Here is a 20,270-nt window from a genome sequence, read left to right on the forward strand (position 1 = left end):
GACAATTCTCTTACTTAATGGACTAAGAAAATGCAATCACAAGCCTAACCCTTGAAAACATAAGTGTGATGTATTGTGTCCAAAAACTATGTACAGTGAGATGTTAATAGTTTGGGACTCAGTGAATTAAATAATGCATCTCTACTGAACTGCTTCTCAGAATGTTTAATGTGCTAATGTGTGTTTTGAATTTATCCAAAGAAGATGAAATGTCTTTAATGCCAAAAATGTCTTTAATGTTGTTTAGCAATAAAAACTTATCTTTGTGGAATTTATTTTGAAGGAATGTGATTTGAGGAATATAAGTATATTTAATATAACTCTGAGCTAGGAGTAAGAATGCTTTAGATCCTTATTAGCTCTGAAGCCTGGGCAAGCTATTTGATTTCTGGACTTCAGTTAATAATACTCCTGCCTGTGTCATGAGGAGGGCTAAGGAGACCACAAGATCCAGGGAGTTAGGACTGTCCATAACCATCATTATATGCCTATCACCAAACAGTACAATAAATATTTATTGAACATTTCAATAAAACAGCATATTTATATGCATAATACACATACATAACTGGATAATTATCAAGCACTTGACAAATATAAAATATTATTTCATAATATTAGAATGACTCATCTTAACCAAACATAATTTCTAAAGTTTTATGTCTGCCATTGTAATTTTGGGTGACTCAGGATTTTTTTTCCTATTGTGTAGAGTCATATAATTAGCCATGTATAATGAATATTATTAGTATCAAACATTGCCTCAGTAATAATCTTGGAAGGAGAACAGTAGTAGTATGTAAAAAAAATGAAGGAAATGAATGATAGGAGGAGAATTATATTATAGAATGCTATTAGCATTGATCCTGTTTAGTTTTTACATAATTTCTGTTTGGCTCAAGAATAATTACTACAGAAAATGAGATGAAACATTTCTGTGGCATAACATGTTACTGACAGTGACATAACTATTTTAAGTTACTAAAAACGAATTGAGATGGTGACAGTAACAAAGCTTAGAGTAAAAAGAGTGTCAGGCCTGGGATTTTTTCTCATATGGCTTTTCATTAGAATAACTCTTCATGCTTTTATCACTTCCTTCACTGCTACTCTGTCCTCTTCTACTAGTGACTTATGAATTTATTTGCACTGTTAGATATCTCACACAATATTTATTTTAATAATCTTGACTTGAAATCTTGTTTCAATTTTTTAAAAAAGAAAAATTTATGAAAAAAATGACCTCTAAGGCCCTACATTTTGAACAAAGCATTTGAACCAGTTAGAAGATTTTCGTAGATTCATCACTTCAACCTCAGTAGAACTGCCAGCCAGGTAGTGTATATGATGTTCCCAAGAAATTTTTTATTTTAACCAAATCATTCACTGTATCTATTACCAATTCAGAAGCAGGTTTGTGAGGGCAGCATGTATTTATTCCAGATATAAATCCCTGAAGAAATCGGCCATATGTGCATTATACCCACAGGGATGTAATTGACTGATAATTTGTACAGAAAGAAACAAAAAAAGTGTTTTTGAAAGTGAGAACACAAATTAACACCTGATTTCAAAGATACACTTACATTTCTTTACTTCACATAAATTATAATTCATGAGAACGGAAACTGAATATTCCAGAGAAGAGGAAAAATAATATCACATTGTTTTTTTCTGGTCCAAAGCCGAAGTAGACTTGTGCAGCTGTGGAAAAAAAAAAAAGGCGTTCAAAGACTCTCAACAGGCATGCTTCAATAAGATATCCTACTGTTCCAGAAAATGTCTCAACAGAAAGGTCAATTTTTAAGAAATCATTCAAAGGAATAAACCAAACTTAAAAGAAATTTGTCTGGGATCCTAGGTAACCTTCCTTCACCCCTTCTGAGTTGATTCTGTTTCATGTCAGAGACACACCAGACAAGTGGATGTGAAAGGAAAGGGCGATTCGAGCCTTATTGGCTGATCCATGACAGCCATTCTTAGTAATGTTTCCTCCATTGTCAACACTTCAAATAGAAACTATAATATGGATATTGCCAGTGAGAGATTTGGAAAATGTACCACAGCAATAATTTACCCCCTCTCACCGACCACTCTTCCCCCGCCCCCCCCCCCCACCGAAAGTACATCAGAGCTTATCAAGAGACTGTAAGAGAATTTTTAGGCAAATTAAGAGTCCCCTCCCTGCCTCAAGAAGGAGGGGGTATGGGGATATGTGTATACGTATAGCTGATTCACTTTGTTATACAGCAGAAACTAACACAACATTGTAAAGCAATTATACTACAACAAAGATGTTAAAAAACAAAAAGAGTCTCCTCCCTGCCTCATTGTTACCTTATTCAGTGGCATCCTGGCATTTCACAACAAAGCCTTTGATGATAAGTTTTGATGGATAAGTTTTGATGATGAATTTTGATGGAGCATTCCAACTCCAGAAAGTATGTTAGGGAATTTTAAACAGAAGCTATTTACTCTTAAGTTTTCAGTAGATTCAGGATTTTCTTTGAATATTCTACCGTCGACAGGTGCCACAGGTAACAAACTAGAATTGTGTGTTGGTTTTAAAATGTTAAGAGAAAAGGAAAGACAATTTTTCTCCATATAGCAATAGTGTGCCTCAAAAGAAAATACATAATTTCGACTCTTAAGTCACTGCTATTTCTGCCACATCATGCTTCCCAGTACCACCGTGATGATTTTTCTCTACACTATTATAAATACTGGAAATTTGCCATATTCTTTGCTCTTTTGGTTCATTGAACTATGAGCTTTAAATGCACTATTTAATATACAGTGATAAAAATTTCCCACATTGTTTCAGGACTACAGCTCTTGGAGTATGCAGATATATACATATCTGGAATATACATATCTACATACCTATATTCCAGATATTTCTACTCCCACCCCCATTCCTTTCTACTCTCATTCAAGAAAGAAAGCCCACTCTGCAAAGGCTAAATTGAGGTGCCATATTGTACCTGGGCAACTCTAACCAATTTCTAGTCACTCCCACTGACTCTATTCTCTTTTTCAATCTCAGACAAATACCACTCCCAGACAAATATTTTGAAAACATAACTTTCATTGCTTAATCCCTTGATGAAGAAACTGCCGTGGCCTCTCATTTCTCACCATATCATGTTCACATCCATCAGCCTGACTGCAGCTCTCTGCATAAATAATGGAGCCACAACATATGGCCCACTCTTCTAGAACAAATAGATTTTTTGGGGGGAAAAAAAAAAAGTTTTCCCTGCTTTCTCCTTTTGTTGGTTATATTTATTCCCAATCCTGTGATTTTGCTATTGCTGTCACTCCCCAACCTGGATGTTTTTTGTTGCTGTTGTTCTTGAATTGTTTAAATAAAACTATTATTAATGACTCACCTTTTCCATGAAGACTTCTCTGGATATTCCTGGAAACAGGACAGAGCATCCCTCTCTCTAATGTTACAGTTTCACTCAGAGTGAGTCATGCAGAGTCGGTCACTTCATTATGGGCTAAGGTTGCCATGACTGTTAGTTTTCTCTTTCTGTATTTATGGTACCTCTTCATGGGGCCATAGCTAATAATTATCTTGGTTTTTTGGTGACTACTACTGGCTATATACTTAGGAGGACCTCCATATGTATTTTATTTTAGCAAAGATGTGACTTATTTGAGAAGAAAAGTAGGGAGAAATTAATCTCTCTCTCTCTCCCTCTCAATCTCCTTCTGTTTCTTAATGAACTACACAAATTTTGGGTCAGGCAGACAAGAGCTCCCCATGTAATTTCAAACTAATTACTAACTAGTTACTAAAACCCTCTATGTCTCAGTTTCCTCTGATAGATAACAAGAAGAGCATCTGACTTATGCTTTACGTAAGGAGTAAATAATATAATCATATATGTAAGGCCATTAGCACTATTCCTGGCATATAGTAGGTACTTAATAGATGGTGTTTTTTTTTTCTAATTTAGGAGAGAGAGTCTAATGATAAAAGGAATAAGCCTTAAGAAACACAAATCAGGCTTTAAATTCTAGCTCTATCATTTATTAATCTGCTAAGGTCTCTTAACCTCTGTGTTTCTTATTTTTCTCCTTTCCAACATTTGGATAGTACTTTCCGTAAAACATTGAGGTGATTGCATAGGTAATAAAGATGTGAACGATATGTCAGCAAGCATGATGTGTGTGCATTGTGATCACTGAATAAAGTTTAACGGGACAGTGGGAGAAAATATAACCTCCTCGTGTCCCTGGAGGGAACACTCAGACAGCTTTCTCTGCCTTTCCTCTCATTATTAGGTAAAAGGAGATCCGACTATTACTTTCAATTGAAACACAGGCTCAATTCAGTCACCAGAATGTTTAGTCTGATAGAGCAGTGAAAATTCCAAACCTGATTTAACATGCAACTTAACCCCTCAACCAGCTGGCACCTGTTACAGGCTGGGACTTACAGTGGTGCAAGGGCTCTGGTGCTTCTCCCTTCCAGCTCATCATCTCTCCCAGTCCTAGCTTCATTTTGGGATCAAAGATGGAGAGAGGGAGAAGAAGTAATACCTGGGTGGCTTTGTGCTTTCTGTTCATCAGATAGTTAAAGCTGGCAGCTCTTAGAGAAAAGTCACATAAATGATTACAGCCGACTCTTGTCCTTATGGTTGCTTTAGGGGGCTTTTTGAATGTTTTCTTTAGTCAGTCTTTCTCATGGTTCTCTTAGTCCCAGCAGATGCATTTTTACTCTAGGCCCTTGACTCCTGTTTCAGCTACTACTCACCAGCTGAACATCCTTCCCCTGGGGTCTTCTCATGCCTCCAGAAGCCCCAAGACAGACCTTGGAAGACCTAAGATAATTCTACACCAAGGCTCTCTTCCAGATGGCCCACAGCCAACTCTCATGCATCATCCCTTGTTCTAGCAAACTAGATCATGTCCCTTTGATTGCCTATTTAGCCTCTCAGCTTGTAGATTTCCAAGTATGTGTTGTATCTAAGCCATAGTCCATTGTAACTTTCTTAGGCACGAATAAGATATCAGTCCTTTGTGTCCCCCTTAAGTCCTTGTCTTCCCAACCACAAAAAGGAGGGGGGACTCACAGCAAGGGAATTGCTCTCTCTGAAGAGATACCTGCACACATCTTTTCTCTCAAACTCTTTTTTAGACCCTTGATCTGGATGAAGGGTCCAAGACAGATGGAACAGGTTCTTATGGCCACTTCCAACATCATGTTTTATATGGAGTGGGCAGGCTGCCTCACGCTCACTTTGGTGTCCTAACATCTATGCTGCTATCTGTCTTGTTGTACCTCAGTCAAAACTGAGAAGGAAGGAAAACCGAGGAGGAATCCTGTTATTAGTAACAAAGCATAGAGCAGTGCCTGGCACCAGGAGTGGCTGTATAATCTGCTGAGCCAGTACAAAATGAATCTTCAGGTCTTCTTGCTCACAAATTATTAAGTTTCAAGATCACACTAGTAGGGCATTAAGCTGCCCATCTAAGTGTCTGGCCCTGTGTGACAGCACAAGGTACCTGCCCATGAAGTTGGCCCTAGAAAACAGATGGTAGAAATAGTCACTGTCGTTAGTCCTTTGGCTCCAATCCCACATAATCCCACTTTGCTCAGATGTGCCCGCACGGTCCTAGCAGCACTGAAATCTTACTGATAATCCATTACCAAAGACCTCACTGCGGCACATTTGTGCATGGTTCAGAGCTGATTTCATGCTGAAACAAAAGCCAGTCAATTTAGATCAGGACCAAAAGTAACCAGAATTAACTGGTTACTTCCCTGATAAGGAAATAGGGGCTCATTAATATCCTTTGTTATTTATTTTTTCTGATTCCATGCAGTTGAAGAAAGCAAAGATGTGTGAAATGCTTATAAAGAACTACCACCTAGACTAGTAGCCTCTTTGTTTTAGCTTTGAAAAAATAATAGCAGAGCAATGAGACAAAAACAGAGTCCTATAATCAGGAATACTGAGGATGAAAGGACAACGTGCTATCCATCAACGTACCTAATGCGTGTCATTATTTCCATTAAAGTATTTTGTGTTGGGAGAAAATAAGACATTTCTTGGAAGGGGGCAGTTTGCCTTTCTGATTCAATGGCACAGAACTGAGCATCCCCGAGGTAAGGTTCAGCAGGAGCTCACACAGTCAGCACCGAAATGCAGACACTGCAGATACCATCCATCTCTCTGACACATGCAGGGACTCATTGTGTGGCTGCCAGACACGGTGGCTGAGATGAGAATGTTACAGAATACAGAAAAGGAAACCGTGTTGTTGAGCTCATTATTGCTCTTATCTGTGAATAGCTCCATAAAGCAGCTCTGAGGAGCGTTATTCCAAGATGAAGAAATAGAGATTCAGTCTGTGGCCATCGTAACCCAGGCAGGCAGTCAAGGAGTTAAGTGAATGATGCCCGGGGAAGGTAGAAACTCTAGGTGTTTGCAGTGAGGAGGGGATTGCATCTTTTTAGAGCAATAGTTTTGATGCAGACACTGAGTCAGATCAGCCACCTCTGGAGATTGATGATATTCCAGCCTCTCCCATTCCTTGAATTCCAAACCAAAATAACAAAGAGTGCCCGATAGGAAAGACATCACTGTCATCATTGGAAAAGGCAATTACAATGGTAGCGTGTGTGTGTGTGTGTGTGTGTGTGTGAGTGTGTGTGTGTGTGTACATGTGTGTGTCTATAGTGGGGGGTGGAGTACAGAGTGAGAAACTCCAGTTGCAGTTCATGTCTGGGGCTCCTTCACTGATTGGAAGAGAAAACAGCAAGGAGAAAAATGTAACAGTCATCTGGAAAAGGCAGACAAGGACAAAGCGCTTTGCAGAAACAAAGCAAAACAAACATAGAAAAAAAGGGACAGTGTAGGGTCATTTGGGGTTCTATGACAAGGAAATGGTTTAAGCCAGTCTCAGAAGAGGAGCATCGGGGACTGGGTCATAACTGCACCTTATCACAGCTCACTGCCATTTACAAGGATTGTAAGGTTTCCTGCTGTGCTTTGGGATACATGATTTGATCGATGACTTCTAAATCTGCATGATATTGATTCTTGATAAAGGGATATCGTACTGTGTAAGGATCCATACCTCCTCCTGCCCACCCCTCCACCTTTTATTTTAAGCAAGACTTGTTTCAGGAAAGAGGGCAGTTAGTACAAAAATCTATCAGAAGGCGTCTCAACCTGTCCTCCAGTCTCCAGCCAGGAACTCCCTGGAATGAGGCCATGCAACTCTTCTTACTTGTTAGGCCATGGCCTATTTTTCCAGGCTGTTGTATAAGACAAATCCATTGCCTCATTTCTCATAGCCTCTATACAAAGGAAAAAAGCAGACAGATCTTCCCAAACTCAGACAGAATATTGTGCACAGCCAAGTGGGCTGAAAAAAGCACGCTGCCAAATTGGCTAGCACAGCTCCATGCCCTGCTCTCTTTCCAGAGTTTCAGCAACAACAACAAAGATGCTGGACACCCCTCCTCCCCATACATGAAAGAGAGAGCTCAGATGCTTCTGTTTGGATAGAATCAGGACTCTGAAAAGCAAGCAAGAGATGTTGCCGTCAAGCCTCAATGCTCTTCAGAAGTATCGGAGCGAGGTCTGGTAACCAATGTTTCTTAAAAATCAAATCTGAAGCAGAAAAACTTCAGGTCAGAGAGATGAACACTGAAATGACCTAAATCATCGCCACATACAGGACAAAGCATTTACACACACAGAAGGGTCCTGGGTCAAGTTCAGCCTCTAAAGGATTGTCAACATTCCTAACAGGCATGCTACGATCATTATAATCCTAATAAAGAGTTAATAATAGCCCTGCTTTATGAGTTGACTTAGTTTCAGGCACCATGACAAGCTCTTTGCATAGTTTATTTTGTCTCATTTGCACCACAACCCTGAAATGAATCCAACTTTACAGATGAGAATGCTGAAGCTCAGAGACATCTCGTTCATATACTTGCTCCAGCTAACAGCGGCAGTCAGTACTGTGTCAGGACAGGCTGATGCGAAGGTTTCCTACTGTGAAACCACTTCCCATATACTTCAGCCGCTCTTAAAATGAACAATGATGGGCTTTTCATTCTCAATGGCTTCATCAGTACTTATGGTGTGTAGAGTAATAAACTTCCATGACAGATGATATTTTTACCCTTAGAGAATTAAAAATCCCAAAAAGGATCTTCTTTACATGAACTTAGTTTTGAGGGAAAAATATCTTTGAGATTATCAACAACTAAGGAAGAATTGGAACAACTGGAACAGATCTTTCCTTGCCTATCCAAGTGATGGATCTCTCTTTCTCTGTCTCTGTCTCTCTGTCTCTGTCACTGTCTCTCTGTCTTTGTCTCTGTCTCTCTCTCTCCTTCTCATTCATTCATTTGATCACAGAACTCCTTATGCCCATGCTATACATCGTGAAGGCCAACTCCCATCTGCCCTCTTTTCTCATAGCCCCGTAATGAGGCATTCAGACTGTAGGGACCACATTCCCAGTGTCTGCAGGGCCTCTGGTGGTGGCCAGAAGATTGGAAACTCTACAGCTTCAAAACACTCCATCAAGCCATTCAGCTGGTGGCATTTCACATAATGCTACATGATTAAAGACCATGAAGGTTAAACATTCTAACCAGACACATATGTCTAGCAATGGTCTTTTGAAAACCTTCATTCTAAGGAACCATCTGGACATTCCAGGTGATCTCCATGCCTACTGATGGGGGTCCACTCTATCATACATAATAGTGTGTGTAATCCAGCAGAGAGTGTATTTGATGGCCTCTTTTGTTTTAGCTTCTTTAAGAAGAGAGCCAAAGACTGACTTCACTTTCATCAAAAGAATATTGTTACACATAAATAAGAATGCCCTGGCTCTTAAAGAGTGTTAGAATTTAGAACTTGTTCCTGAGCTGTGTAAGGATTCAGTTTCTAATTGTGACTCTGAAGACGAAGAGAGAGGATTCTGAGAATGGATACTGAAAGTGCAAAGGGATAAGTTTCAGCCGGACCCAAGGAATACCCTCTAACTTCAAGAGCAGTTCAGGATTTGATTAGATTCCTTGGCTCTCAGAGAGCAAGGTATTCATAAAAGCTGAGAGTCAGATGAGATCTTAGTAGTTGTCTCTCCAGTACACTATTTATACAAAGGAAGAAAAGGTCAGAAGCCTGGGAGCTTGAAGAATGAACCTCACTCAGACTCTTGGACTTCAGATTCACAGGACAGACCATTTTCCTCAAAAATAAACTGGATATGTTCAAACAGAGACTGGATTAAAATCTGTTTGGAAGGTTGCAGTGATTCAATGTTTAGATAGGCAAAAATGGGTCAAGGATTATTTTCAATTCTAATAGTCTATGATATTGTAGCGATTGTACCTGGGATAAATGGTATAATCCTGGTAGGTGATAATATACTAGATAACCTTCTTAAGACTCCTCCCAATTCTAAGAGTATACACAGTCAGAAACAACATCCATGATTACAAAAAAAAAAATTAGGATACATTCAACAAAAATTATTCAACATATATATATATATATACATATATATGTATACATTGCATATATGTAATTTTACCCAGATCATTTTAATAAAATATCTAAAGAAGCATTGTGCTAATACGGTGCTCCCCCATCTCTCTTTCAGGAAGTGATTTCTTAACACATATTTTTTACTATGTAGTATAAAGTCTTCCAAAGAATGTTGAATTTGATTGGAAACTGATTTGTGAGACACAAAATGGAATTTATAAAATGTCTCTGAAATGTAATGCTTTGTGGTGGACCACAGCATTCATCAATTTAATATTTGCAGTTTGGAATCTTCAAAACAAACTCTAGAGGCTGCTGCCATTTTGTGATGTGCATTTTGCTAAGTAATGAACATAAAGCTCAGCATGCAGAAAAGAGTCACTTAAGCAGATAAATGAGATTGCTCAACTAACACTTTTGCTATGATTAAATTGAATTCAGCCAAGAATTTTCAAACTTCTATTCTTTGACATTATCAGCTAAGCAGTATTTCTCATTAAGTGTCTGAAGTGTCACTTAAACATTTCTGTCATGCTTTGTTCCATTTTATGTGGACAATTTTATGCTGTATTAACAGTCATGAATTTGAGGTTTCTTGAACAAATACAAACAGTCCTTGTGGAAGTCCAGGGCCTTATATTAATTTTGTAAAAGAAGAAGAAAGAATTTAGAATCAAAGAATATAATCTTGTCAGAGTTTAGGTGTTTTATATAAACATACATATCACATTTTTCATTCTCCTTTCCTTGAAAAGTTATTTATATGACTCTATTTGTACGTAAATTTGAAAGGATGACAAAATCTTGCCAGTACTTCTAATGTTTACTAGAGTCCAATATCCTGACACTAGAATGCTGACTAAACTTAATATGTAATGTTAATTTCTACTTAAATATCTTTTTTTCCCACTATGCTATGTCTTTGAGATTTTACCGATTTTTTTCATAAACTGAGCACAAACTTATGTTCTATATATTTTTAAAAATCTTGATTTTGCTAGCTCAGGTCAGATTTAATTATACTTAAATGAGGAGCTACCCTAACCCTGGCTAGACGCATGGTATCAAGCATAGGGAGAAGGACCAGTGTCATAGACTTGGAGCCTGAAATGTCTGATCTCAACTGTTTTACACCCCACTCCTAGTTCTTTTTCTGAAATGCTATTGGTTGTCAATATCACCAACATCTCCATTTATATTCTTACTTGTCTCTTTACCTTAACTCCCTTCCCTGCTTCCATTTCATCATGCAATGCCCAGAGAAAGTGTGGCTACATCGTTCAAAAACAAACTCATATCACTGCCCTCTCCATTCCCTCCAGCTGAGAAATAGAACCTAGACCCAAATGTATTTGATATTTTGGAACCTATCCAAAACACAATGTAAGCTCCAGAATGTCTGTTGTCACTGAAAAAGTTTACTCTGTAAGTGATAAATACAGAAGCTATGGCCATTCATTCTATAGTTTTACAATTTTAAGGAGGAAAAAGTCATCATTATTTAGTGGCTGTAATGACACAATTAGTGCAAGACAGCAACATGTTTTTATGCATTTGACTCTGCTTGTATCTTCTATTATGACTTTCTGTTGGTATATTAAAGTGAGAAGTAAGGATGAAATCATTTGGAGTTTTTTTTTTTTTTTCCCTTATGTCTAGTATCAGATGACATTATATCTGATTAGAGCTGGACCCTGGTTGTTATTTAACTAATGATCCAAAGGATGTTGATAGCATAGAAATGTCCCCCTTTGGTTTCTTTGTTTTTAAAGTAAAAGGGTGATTTAAAATAAAACTTTAAGGTTTTGATATTTCAAATAATTACTATGTAAAATAGGACTCAAAATGGTTAATTCAATTGAAATGTCTAAGCCTAACACTACTAGACCTTTCAAAAGTGGATGGCTTAAGCAAATACACAGATAATGGTTTAATTATATGTATTCTCTCCCTCGACATTGGTTCCCCTAGGTAAACAATGGCTCAAAAGCCATCAGCCAAACAGAAAGTGAACTAGTTTAGAAAGTGCTGAATGCTTCTATTATGCATTATTTTAGCTGGGGTAATGAATATTGTATGATCCTTTAATGTCGAGGTAGTTCTGTACTATTTTGGTGTCTATTATTCTTAGAGAATCCTTAAGTAATGCAATGGAGCTAAGCTTAAATGCTATTTTGCTGCTTAGGTCATTATTTTTCCTTTTTTGTCAGCACCTTGGATTATATGAAACCCTGCAGAGGCACTTTAAAGATACAATAGAAGCAATGCTAACTTTAAAGTGAATCTTTCCTGGGAAGAACACAAAGCATTTTCAGTCATGATTTCTAATTACAGTATAGATGACTCAAAAATTGCCAAACATTTGATTCCTCAAAAAGGCACCACAAATAAGTATCATTTTATAGATGAGGAAATTTAGGAATCATAAGGTTAGATGACTTGCCTAGAACTAAATAAATATATATAACAAAATATATATTTATTATATATATACATACACTTATATACCTATATATAGCTAAATATATATATAAAACTAAATATATACTACAACTAAATATATATACACATAACTAAATATATATATATATATATATATATATATATATATATATATATATATATACACATAACTAAAATATATACATGTATAAAAGGAAAGAGAACCAAAGAGTAATTGTCTATTTTGTTCTAGGAATTGAGGTATGTAGGTAAATGTTTCATAAATGATACCTCATTGACCCTCCTCCTATTGATATCTTTTTCCAAGCACTAAACCCTTACAAAATTTCAAGCCACTTTTACCAAATCGGTTCTACCATAAAGACCATTTCCCATCCCTACCTCAGAGTCAGCCATCTTCCCTACTAACCAGAAAAAGCATGGAAGCTGCAATCACATTTACTTCTCTCCATGAGTCATTTGGGAGCCTAAAACCTTTCTGAGGCCCCTGAGCTAGTAAGAATTCCACTTACATAGCCTCTTTTTTCCCTATCTCTGCTCTTGGCTCTTTCCTGATGTCTCCTTTTGTCACTGCCACATCTATTAACAGCTGCTTAAATGATACCCTCTTCAGTTTATTATTTATTTAACCCCCTTAACATCTCCCTGTAACAGCCACATTAATTCAGGAGTTTCATCTTTGAGGACAGTGGACTAGTTAGTGTCTACATAGCCACCTTCTTCCTACAACAGCTAATTCATCATCTTGCTACATATGGTTGGAACTTTTCCCCCCTGATTATTGTATGTGGGTACCAGTGGTGATCATTCTTTCCTGACTTGATTTTCTATGTTTTCTGGAACTCGTTTGCTTGTTTACTTTTCCCAATATTCATCCTTACTTACACAGATGCAGATAAAATTATATCTATATTTCAGAGACAGATATGAATACAATTTTATGAAAACTCCTTTATAGTTCAACACCCCCAATTATTTTGAAATTAATAGAATATGTACACATCTTACTATAGTCATTTTTCCCTTATATTACAAAACTGTTTTATGTGTTTAATGTTAACCAGAGCACTATTTGAATTTAACTATCAAATCAAAGTTTTTAAACATTTATTTCCTTTTGACCAAAATCAAACTTTTGATATTTAACTTGTCACCGTTAGCTCTCTACTATGTTTGGAAATCTAGTTTAGACTGATCTCTTTTTCTGTTTTCAGAAGATAATTGTTTAAAGAAAAATTGTCCCTTTCAGGGGAGTGGTGTGCAACAGATCACCATCCTGATGCTAAATTGGTAGGTGAGTAATTCTAGAAGCAGTGTGCTTTATTTGATGACAGTTTTTAAAGTCATAGACTGCTGTTTCTCTATGTCATTTGCTTTCTTTTTCTTAATGAGATTTAAAACTTCATTCTCATCTTCTTTTTGATCTCAGTGATTTTTCTCTCTCTATCCCCCATGTTATATATTGTCACTCTAAACCATGTGTTTAAATGACAGTGTTCCCCAAAGATAGAGAAACTAATTTTTTTGTTGTAAAATTAGATTTTATTTAAATAAACTATAAAGGAACTTTTATGGTTCATTAGTCATCCTCTTCTCCTTTCTCTGTTTCTTATTCCATTCTAGCTTTGGGGAAAAGTGGTATGCTAATAAGGATTATAATTAGACAAGAATACATGGGTAGAGTATGCTATTACCAAATGATGTTTACACATTATTTCTTTTTGACTGGTAGCTAAAGCAGCATAGAGTGATTCCTAGTAAAGGACCAGATGAATCTGCTAGTTATCTTTATTTTAGTAGAAACAAGCTCCCTGAAAAAACACTTTCATCCACTTCCCATCACAAAATAGCACAGTGAATATAAAGAAACTTACTGCTGTAAATCAAGTCCTGTATTTCTTTTACATTTTGCTTTTCCCATTGTAGTTGTTGTTGTTACTATTGTTTTATCACAGCAAGTTTCAGTACTAAATTTTAATCCTTTAGAGGAGCTTCAATATTATGCACACAGATATTTAATACCTCTGCTTTGAATAATCTTATAACTAGAGCTGACATGCAACAAGTTTAATAAGAAGAATAATCAAGAAGAAACATAACAGACAATTGGAAACATCCCCCCTGAAGATCACTTACAACAATGTTTTATACATTCTATAAAAAGTTTACAATATTGCTTACAATTTCAAGTACCAATAGAGAGAAGATCCGGGTACAATTGAGCTATAACTTATTCAAATTACAGTGTCATAGTTCCATTACATTTTTTAGCCCTTTCATATCACTCCAAATAATCCTCACACATTTAACAAGGTCTCAGATTTTTTTTTTTCAAATAAAGTAAATCCAGGAAATTCAGAAAGTTCCAGTTAGCTTAGTTTGATTACAAATATCTGTCGTTGGCATGCACTAGGGTACTGCTTACCTATGTCCCGATTTAGCACACTGTGGTAGCTATAAATTGCTCCACTAAGCAATCAGATAAAACTCGATCATCTTGAAACATTTTTCAAGTTTTGCTTTTAAATTTTAGTGTAAGTTAGCCAACCATATCTTTTTAAATAACTTGACAATTTAAGCTTAGCAGAAGCTCTGTTTGGGGAAATGTTACCATCTAAGGAAACTCCCATTCTGATGTTAGCCATTAAATTTTTACTAAGGTGTTGTCAGTTCCAGTTCAGTAAAATAACTTCAAGTTTATATAACTTAAACTCAAAGTTAGTAATATAAGACATGTTGCTCAGAATTTGTTTTATTGCTGTAATATAATATTCACAGTCACCCTGAGAAATGTGTTCTTTGATCCCCACTAAAGAGGTATGAGGCTTAGAGAAGTTAAGTAACAGGCCCCAAGGCAACGCCAGCTGCTATGGGGTTTACCCAGGATTTGATTTCAGGCTATTCTGACTCCAAAGACATTAGTCCAGGTTAAATGCAATTGATGTCTCTGCTTTCCTCTACTCATTTCTGTTTTTGAGAGAACTGGTCAACCATGCAAAACTTCTCCTATGTACTGTCAACTACAGAGATTTCTCTCTTCTAAAATATATCAAGGGCAGAGATTATTCTTAGGCTTTTTTTGTTTTTTTTTTCTTGCTCCCACAGTTTCAAAGCCTAGGCTTTGCACAGTGGGAATGAGGTTTGTTTTGCTACTTGACCAAAATACCTTAAGCAACTAATACTAATTTTTCTTAAGCAGACACAGAGGGGGTTAAATGCTATCTAGGAATTGTAAATGAATTTCAATAGAACAACATTCCCAGGCTTACCTACATTTACTCTCTATTGTTTTTGTTGTTTTTAGCAAAAACAGCTGAATTAGAATTAAACTAGGTATGCTTTTTTTCTTTATCCTAGTTCATGAATGTGCCCCTCACTTGTGAAAGGAGATAAAATATTACCAGAAACCTACAAGAAGAAGGAAGTCAGCTGCCTGCCTATTGAAAATGGGATGTAACTGACTCATTTGGAAGCTTACTAGGAGGTTTTTTTTGGTTTTTTTTTTGGATTTTTTTAATCACATAAATTAGGTGGGTGACTATTTTTGCTATAGGTGCTGTCCTGGTGCTTTCCAGATATTTTGTTAGAAGGCAAGCAGGGATCTACAATTATGGGGTGACCCATATCTGTCTTTTATGAGGGACATTTGGAGAGAAAACCTGCTAGCACTTGCTGTTGGTTGGGAATCACCACAGACCTTTCAGTGTGGTTTCTAACTGTGGGATACCTCAACAGGATACCAGCTATTTGGTTCCTGGAAAATGTACTATAAGTTTAATGTTTTCATTCTGCAATATATATATATATGAAATTTATTATTTGGGAACCACAAGAAAGAATTGCATTTTATAACTGTCCAGATACATAAAATTGAAACAAAAACTTTACCCCAAAAAACTGAAACTCTTTCTTAGCCAATGAATTCTTTCAGCAGTTTTCTTTAGAGGGAACAGGATAATGTTTAACCCATAATCATGCTTTGAAATTTGCCAACTGCCCTGTCCCTTTGATCACTACAAAGAAAAATGTGTTCTTGTCTGGTTGAAAGAGAACCAGATACCCTCTACTTTGGTTAGAGATGCTATGCTTGGTCACCAGATTCATAAGTGAAGTTGTTTAAAATGTAAAGAAATGATGAAAAAAAAAAGCTGTTGGAAATTCAGGAACTCGTACCTGAAGTAGACATAAAAAGAGTACCTTTTCATAGCACATTTTTTTATGGGTATTGTAAGACAAGGGTTAACAATATACTTGTGAGTCAGAGAAATTAGTTTGTCCTTAGAAATATTAAATGTTAGATTCTTTCATGCCACTGAAGAAGAAATTGACCACAGCTGTTCAGGGGATAACTTTGGTGATTATGAGGAAAAAAAATTAAACTTTCAAGGAAAAATTAAGAAGGAAAGTTCTATATATGCTTATGTTTTCAGAGATTCTGAAATGATCAATCTGTTTGGATGAGCATCAGAGAATTTTTAAGGGCACCAGAGCATCTTGTCAGCAAAGTGAAATACAAAGACTTAGATATTGTGAAGAATCTCTTTGATTTGATATCTCACTTCCTGGATAAAACTCCATGAAGAATGTTTGACTTGACTAGTTTTTCAACCTTTAACACTTTGGTGTCCTCCAAGTAGAACTCAGCTCTTCATGGGAAAAATGTTTAAAAAATTCAAGTTTTAAAATAATTCATTTTTCCTCACAAATTTTAAAAATACTTATTCATATAATGAAATTAGTTAAACTTTGGACATTGGAGCAAATAGAAGCCAGTATAAGGGCCTAAAATAGCATAAAGCAGTCTAGAAGTAAACTGTTAGATGTTTAATGTCTCTCTAGTTTTTATTTCTTTTTCTCGATCTTTCTCTGACCCTCATCTGGATGGATATTTTTAGATATTTTTACTAGTTGTTCACTCAGATGTGTATTCAAAATACAGTTGATCCTTGAACAACACAAGTTTAGATTGCGTGGGTCCACCTATATGAGGGTTTTTTCAATAGATGCGAACTACAGTACTACATGATGCCCACATGTAGTTCCATGGATATGAAACCATGGCTATGAGGGCCAACTGTAAATTTATACATGAATTTTTTACTTCAGGGAGGGTCCGTGCCCATAACCCTTGCATTGTTCAAGGGTAAGCTGTACAAATATATTGAATTTGGAAACAAAGAGAAAAACCTGTAGCATTATTGGCAAAAATGTAGTTATAACTAAACTAGCTATCAACATACTCCAGAATAAAAGTTTGGGAGAGGGCTTCTTTTTAGAGGGGGAAAAAATGGCAGAGCTAAATTATTATATGCTTGTATTATATTAGTGGGTTCTACTAAAAATTTTAGTAAATTTTAGGTGAATTATGACCTACTCTTTTTATACAAGGATTAGAAGTTTCAGCACAGTTCTGAGAAAAGTGGATTTCTTGTTAGGCTCCTGTTAGCTACTGTTACTCAACAAATAACCCTGAAACTTTGCAGCTTAAAACAACAATCATTTTATAACACCTCATAATTTGTGAGTCAAGGATTTAGTCAGAGCTCAGCTGGATGATTCTTCAGATACATATGGTAGTGACGAAGGTTACCCAGTGCTATTCATCTGGCAGATGGGCTTGTCTGCAGGGTACAAGACAGCTTCATACGCATGTCTGGTGCTATAGATTGAATCTTTATGTCCTCTCAAAATTCACATGTTGAAATCCTAAACCCAGTATAATGGCCTTTGGAAGTGAGGCATTTGGGAAATGATTAGGTTATGAGGATGGATTCCTCATAAATGGGAATTGTGCTCTTATAAAAGAGACCTCAGAGAGCCCCTTCTGCCATGTGGGGACACAGTGAGAAGATGGTCATCTATAAACCAGGAAGTGGACCCTCACCAGAGACCAAAGTTGCTGGTGATTGGACTTGGACTTCCAGCTTCCAGAACTGTGAGAAATAAACTTCTGTTGTTTCTAAGCCACCCAGTCTATGGTATTTTGTTATAGTAGCTCTACTGGTCTAAGACATCTGGCATCTTGATTGAGATGAGTGGAATGCTGCATTCAGCTGGAACTCCACCACCTGTTATGACCTCTCCAAAATGGTAGTTTCAGGGGAATCAGATTTCTTCCATGGTAGCTCAAAGTTTGCAAAGAGAGTGTTCTGAGAGAAAAAAGTAGGAACCTTCCAGTTTCTTAAGACTTGGGCCCCCTAACTGGCACAACATCATTTCTGTCATATCTGTCAAAGATTCAAGGGGAGAGGACATAGGTACCACTTTTTAGTGTGAGGCATTTCAAAAATTCGTAGCCATCTTAATTTTGCCATGCTGTGGTTACTAAAATCAAGTAAATATGCCTTTTCAAAATCTACATATTCTTAGCAATCTGATATGGAATCCCAAATAGTGACATATATTATTGAACATATACTTTTTATTTTTCATTTTTAAATGTTCCTAATTCTATAATAACTAAATACAGTGACTAGATCTTGTCTGGATCCTGAGTTGAGAAAATCAACTGTAAAAAGAAATTTAGACAAAAGAGGAAATTTGAATATTAACTGGGTATTGGATATGGACTGAGTCTAAATAGTTTCTTTAGATGTGATAATGTCACTGGGATTGTGGAAGAAAATGTCCTTATTGTTATTTTAAAGAAATATACTAAATTATTTAGCAATTACATGAAATTCTTTTGAGGATTTGTAAAAATATGTCATTAACAAAGGTGCATAGATAGATGAAATTAATATGGCAAAATATTGATGATTGTTGATGCTGCTAATGAGTATATGAAGGCTCATTGTACTCTATTCTTGTGTATGTTTATAAATTTTCTAACAATAAAAAGTAAAAAGAATTGTTTTGTTATTTTAATAAGAGTATGTTTTACTCTTATTAAATAAGCATAATTAGCACTGATTCATTGCTTAATGGAAAAATGTTTTAAAAGCCACAGCACAATTTTGAAGATAAAGTTCTTGTTGAGTAATTCTTAATTTATTATGCATGTTTTGTCTTAGTGTATAGTTCTGGATTTTGTCTACTAACAGACACCCCTGAGTCTGTTCTCAGCAGCTTATTTGTATTAGTTTTTATCATTAACATAAAATAATTTTCTTCATAGATATTCATGTCTTCCAAGTATTTATTCTTTTAAAAATTTTATTAGAGTTGATGTACAAGGTTGTGTTAGTTTCAGGTGTACAGCAAAGTGATTCAGTTATACATATACATATATTCATTCTTTTTCAGATTCTTTTCTCATATAGGTTATCAAAGAATATTGAGTAGAGTTCCCTGTGCTATACAGTAGGTCCTTGTTGGTTATCTATCTTATATATAGTACTATGTGTATGTTAATCCCAAGCTCCTGATTTATCCCTCCCTTACAATGTTTCCCCTTTGGTAACCATAAGTTTGTTTTCAATATCTGTAAGTCTGTTTCTGTTTTGTAAATAAGTTCATTTGTGTCATTTTAAAATTAGATTCCATATATGAGTGATATATGATATTTGTCTCTCTCTGACTTACTTCACTTAGTATGATAATCTCTAGGTCCATCCATGTTGCTGGAAATGACATTATTTCATTGTTTTTAATGCTGAGTAGTATTCCATTGTATATATGTACCACATTTTCTTTATTCATTCCTCTGTCAATGGACATTTAGGTTGTTTCCATGTCTTGGCTATTGTAAGTAGTGCTGCAATGAACTTTGGGGTGCATGTATCTTTTTGAATTATGATTTTCTCTGGATATATGGCCAGGAGTGGGATTACTGAATCAAATGGTAGTCCTATTTCTATATTTTTTAAGGAACCTCCATACTGTTCTCCATAGTGATTGTACCAATTTATGTTCCAACTGAGAGTAGAAGGGTTCCCTTTTCTCCACCTTCTCTCCAGCATTTATTGTTTGTAGATTTTTTGATGATGGCCATTCTGACTGGTGTGAGGTGATACCTCATTGTAGTTTTGATTTGCATTTCTCTGATAATTAGGGATGTTGAGCATCTTTTCATATGCTTTTTGGCCATTTGTATACCTTCTTTGGAGAAATATTTAGATCTTCTGTCCATTTTTTGATTGATTGTTTTTTTGATATAGAGCTGCATGAGCTATTTGTATATTTTGGAGATTAATCCCTTGTCAGTCACTTCATTTGCAAATATTTTCTCCCATTCTGTGGGTTGTCCTTTTATTTTGTTTATGGTTTCCTTTGTTGTGAAGAAGTTTTTAAGTTTAATTAGGTCCCATTTGTTTATTTTTGTTTTTATTT

General features: G+C 36.0%; 1 long non-coding RNA gene across 1 annotated transcript in view; it reads right to left on the minus strand.

Annotated features, from left to right (window-relative positions):
* Nucleotides 1–1,602: 1,602 nt before the first annotated feature.
* The window catches only part of LOC132365511 (uncharacterized), a 643,069-nt gene continuing 624,401 nt past the window's right edge, over nt 1,603–20,270 (minus strand). The window contains exon 5 of the long non-coding RNA XR_009503118.1: nt 1,603–1,704. This is a non-coding gene — a long non-coding RNA (uncharacterized LOC132365511). The remainder of the gene's footprint in view (nt 1,705–20,270) is intronic.

This window comes from Balaenoptera ricei, chromosome 4 (assembly GCF_028023285.1).
Source record: "Balaenoptera ricei isolate mBalRic1 chromosome 4, mBalRic1.hap2, whole genome shotgun sequence".
NCBI classification, from domain to species: domain Eukaryota; kingdom Metazoa; phylum Chordata; class Mammalia; order Artiodactyla; family Balaenopteridae; genus Balaenoptera; species Balaenoptera ricei.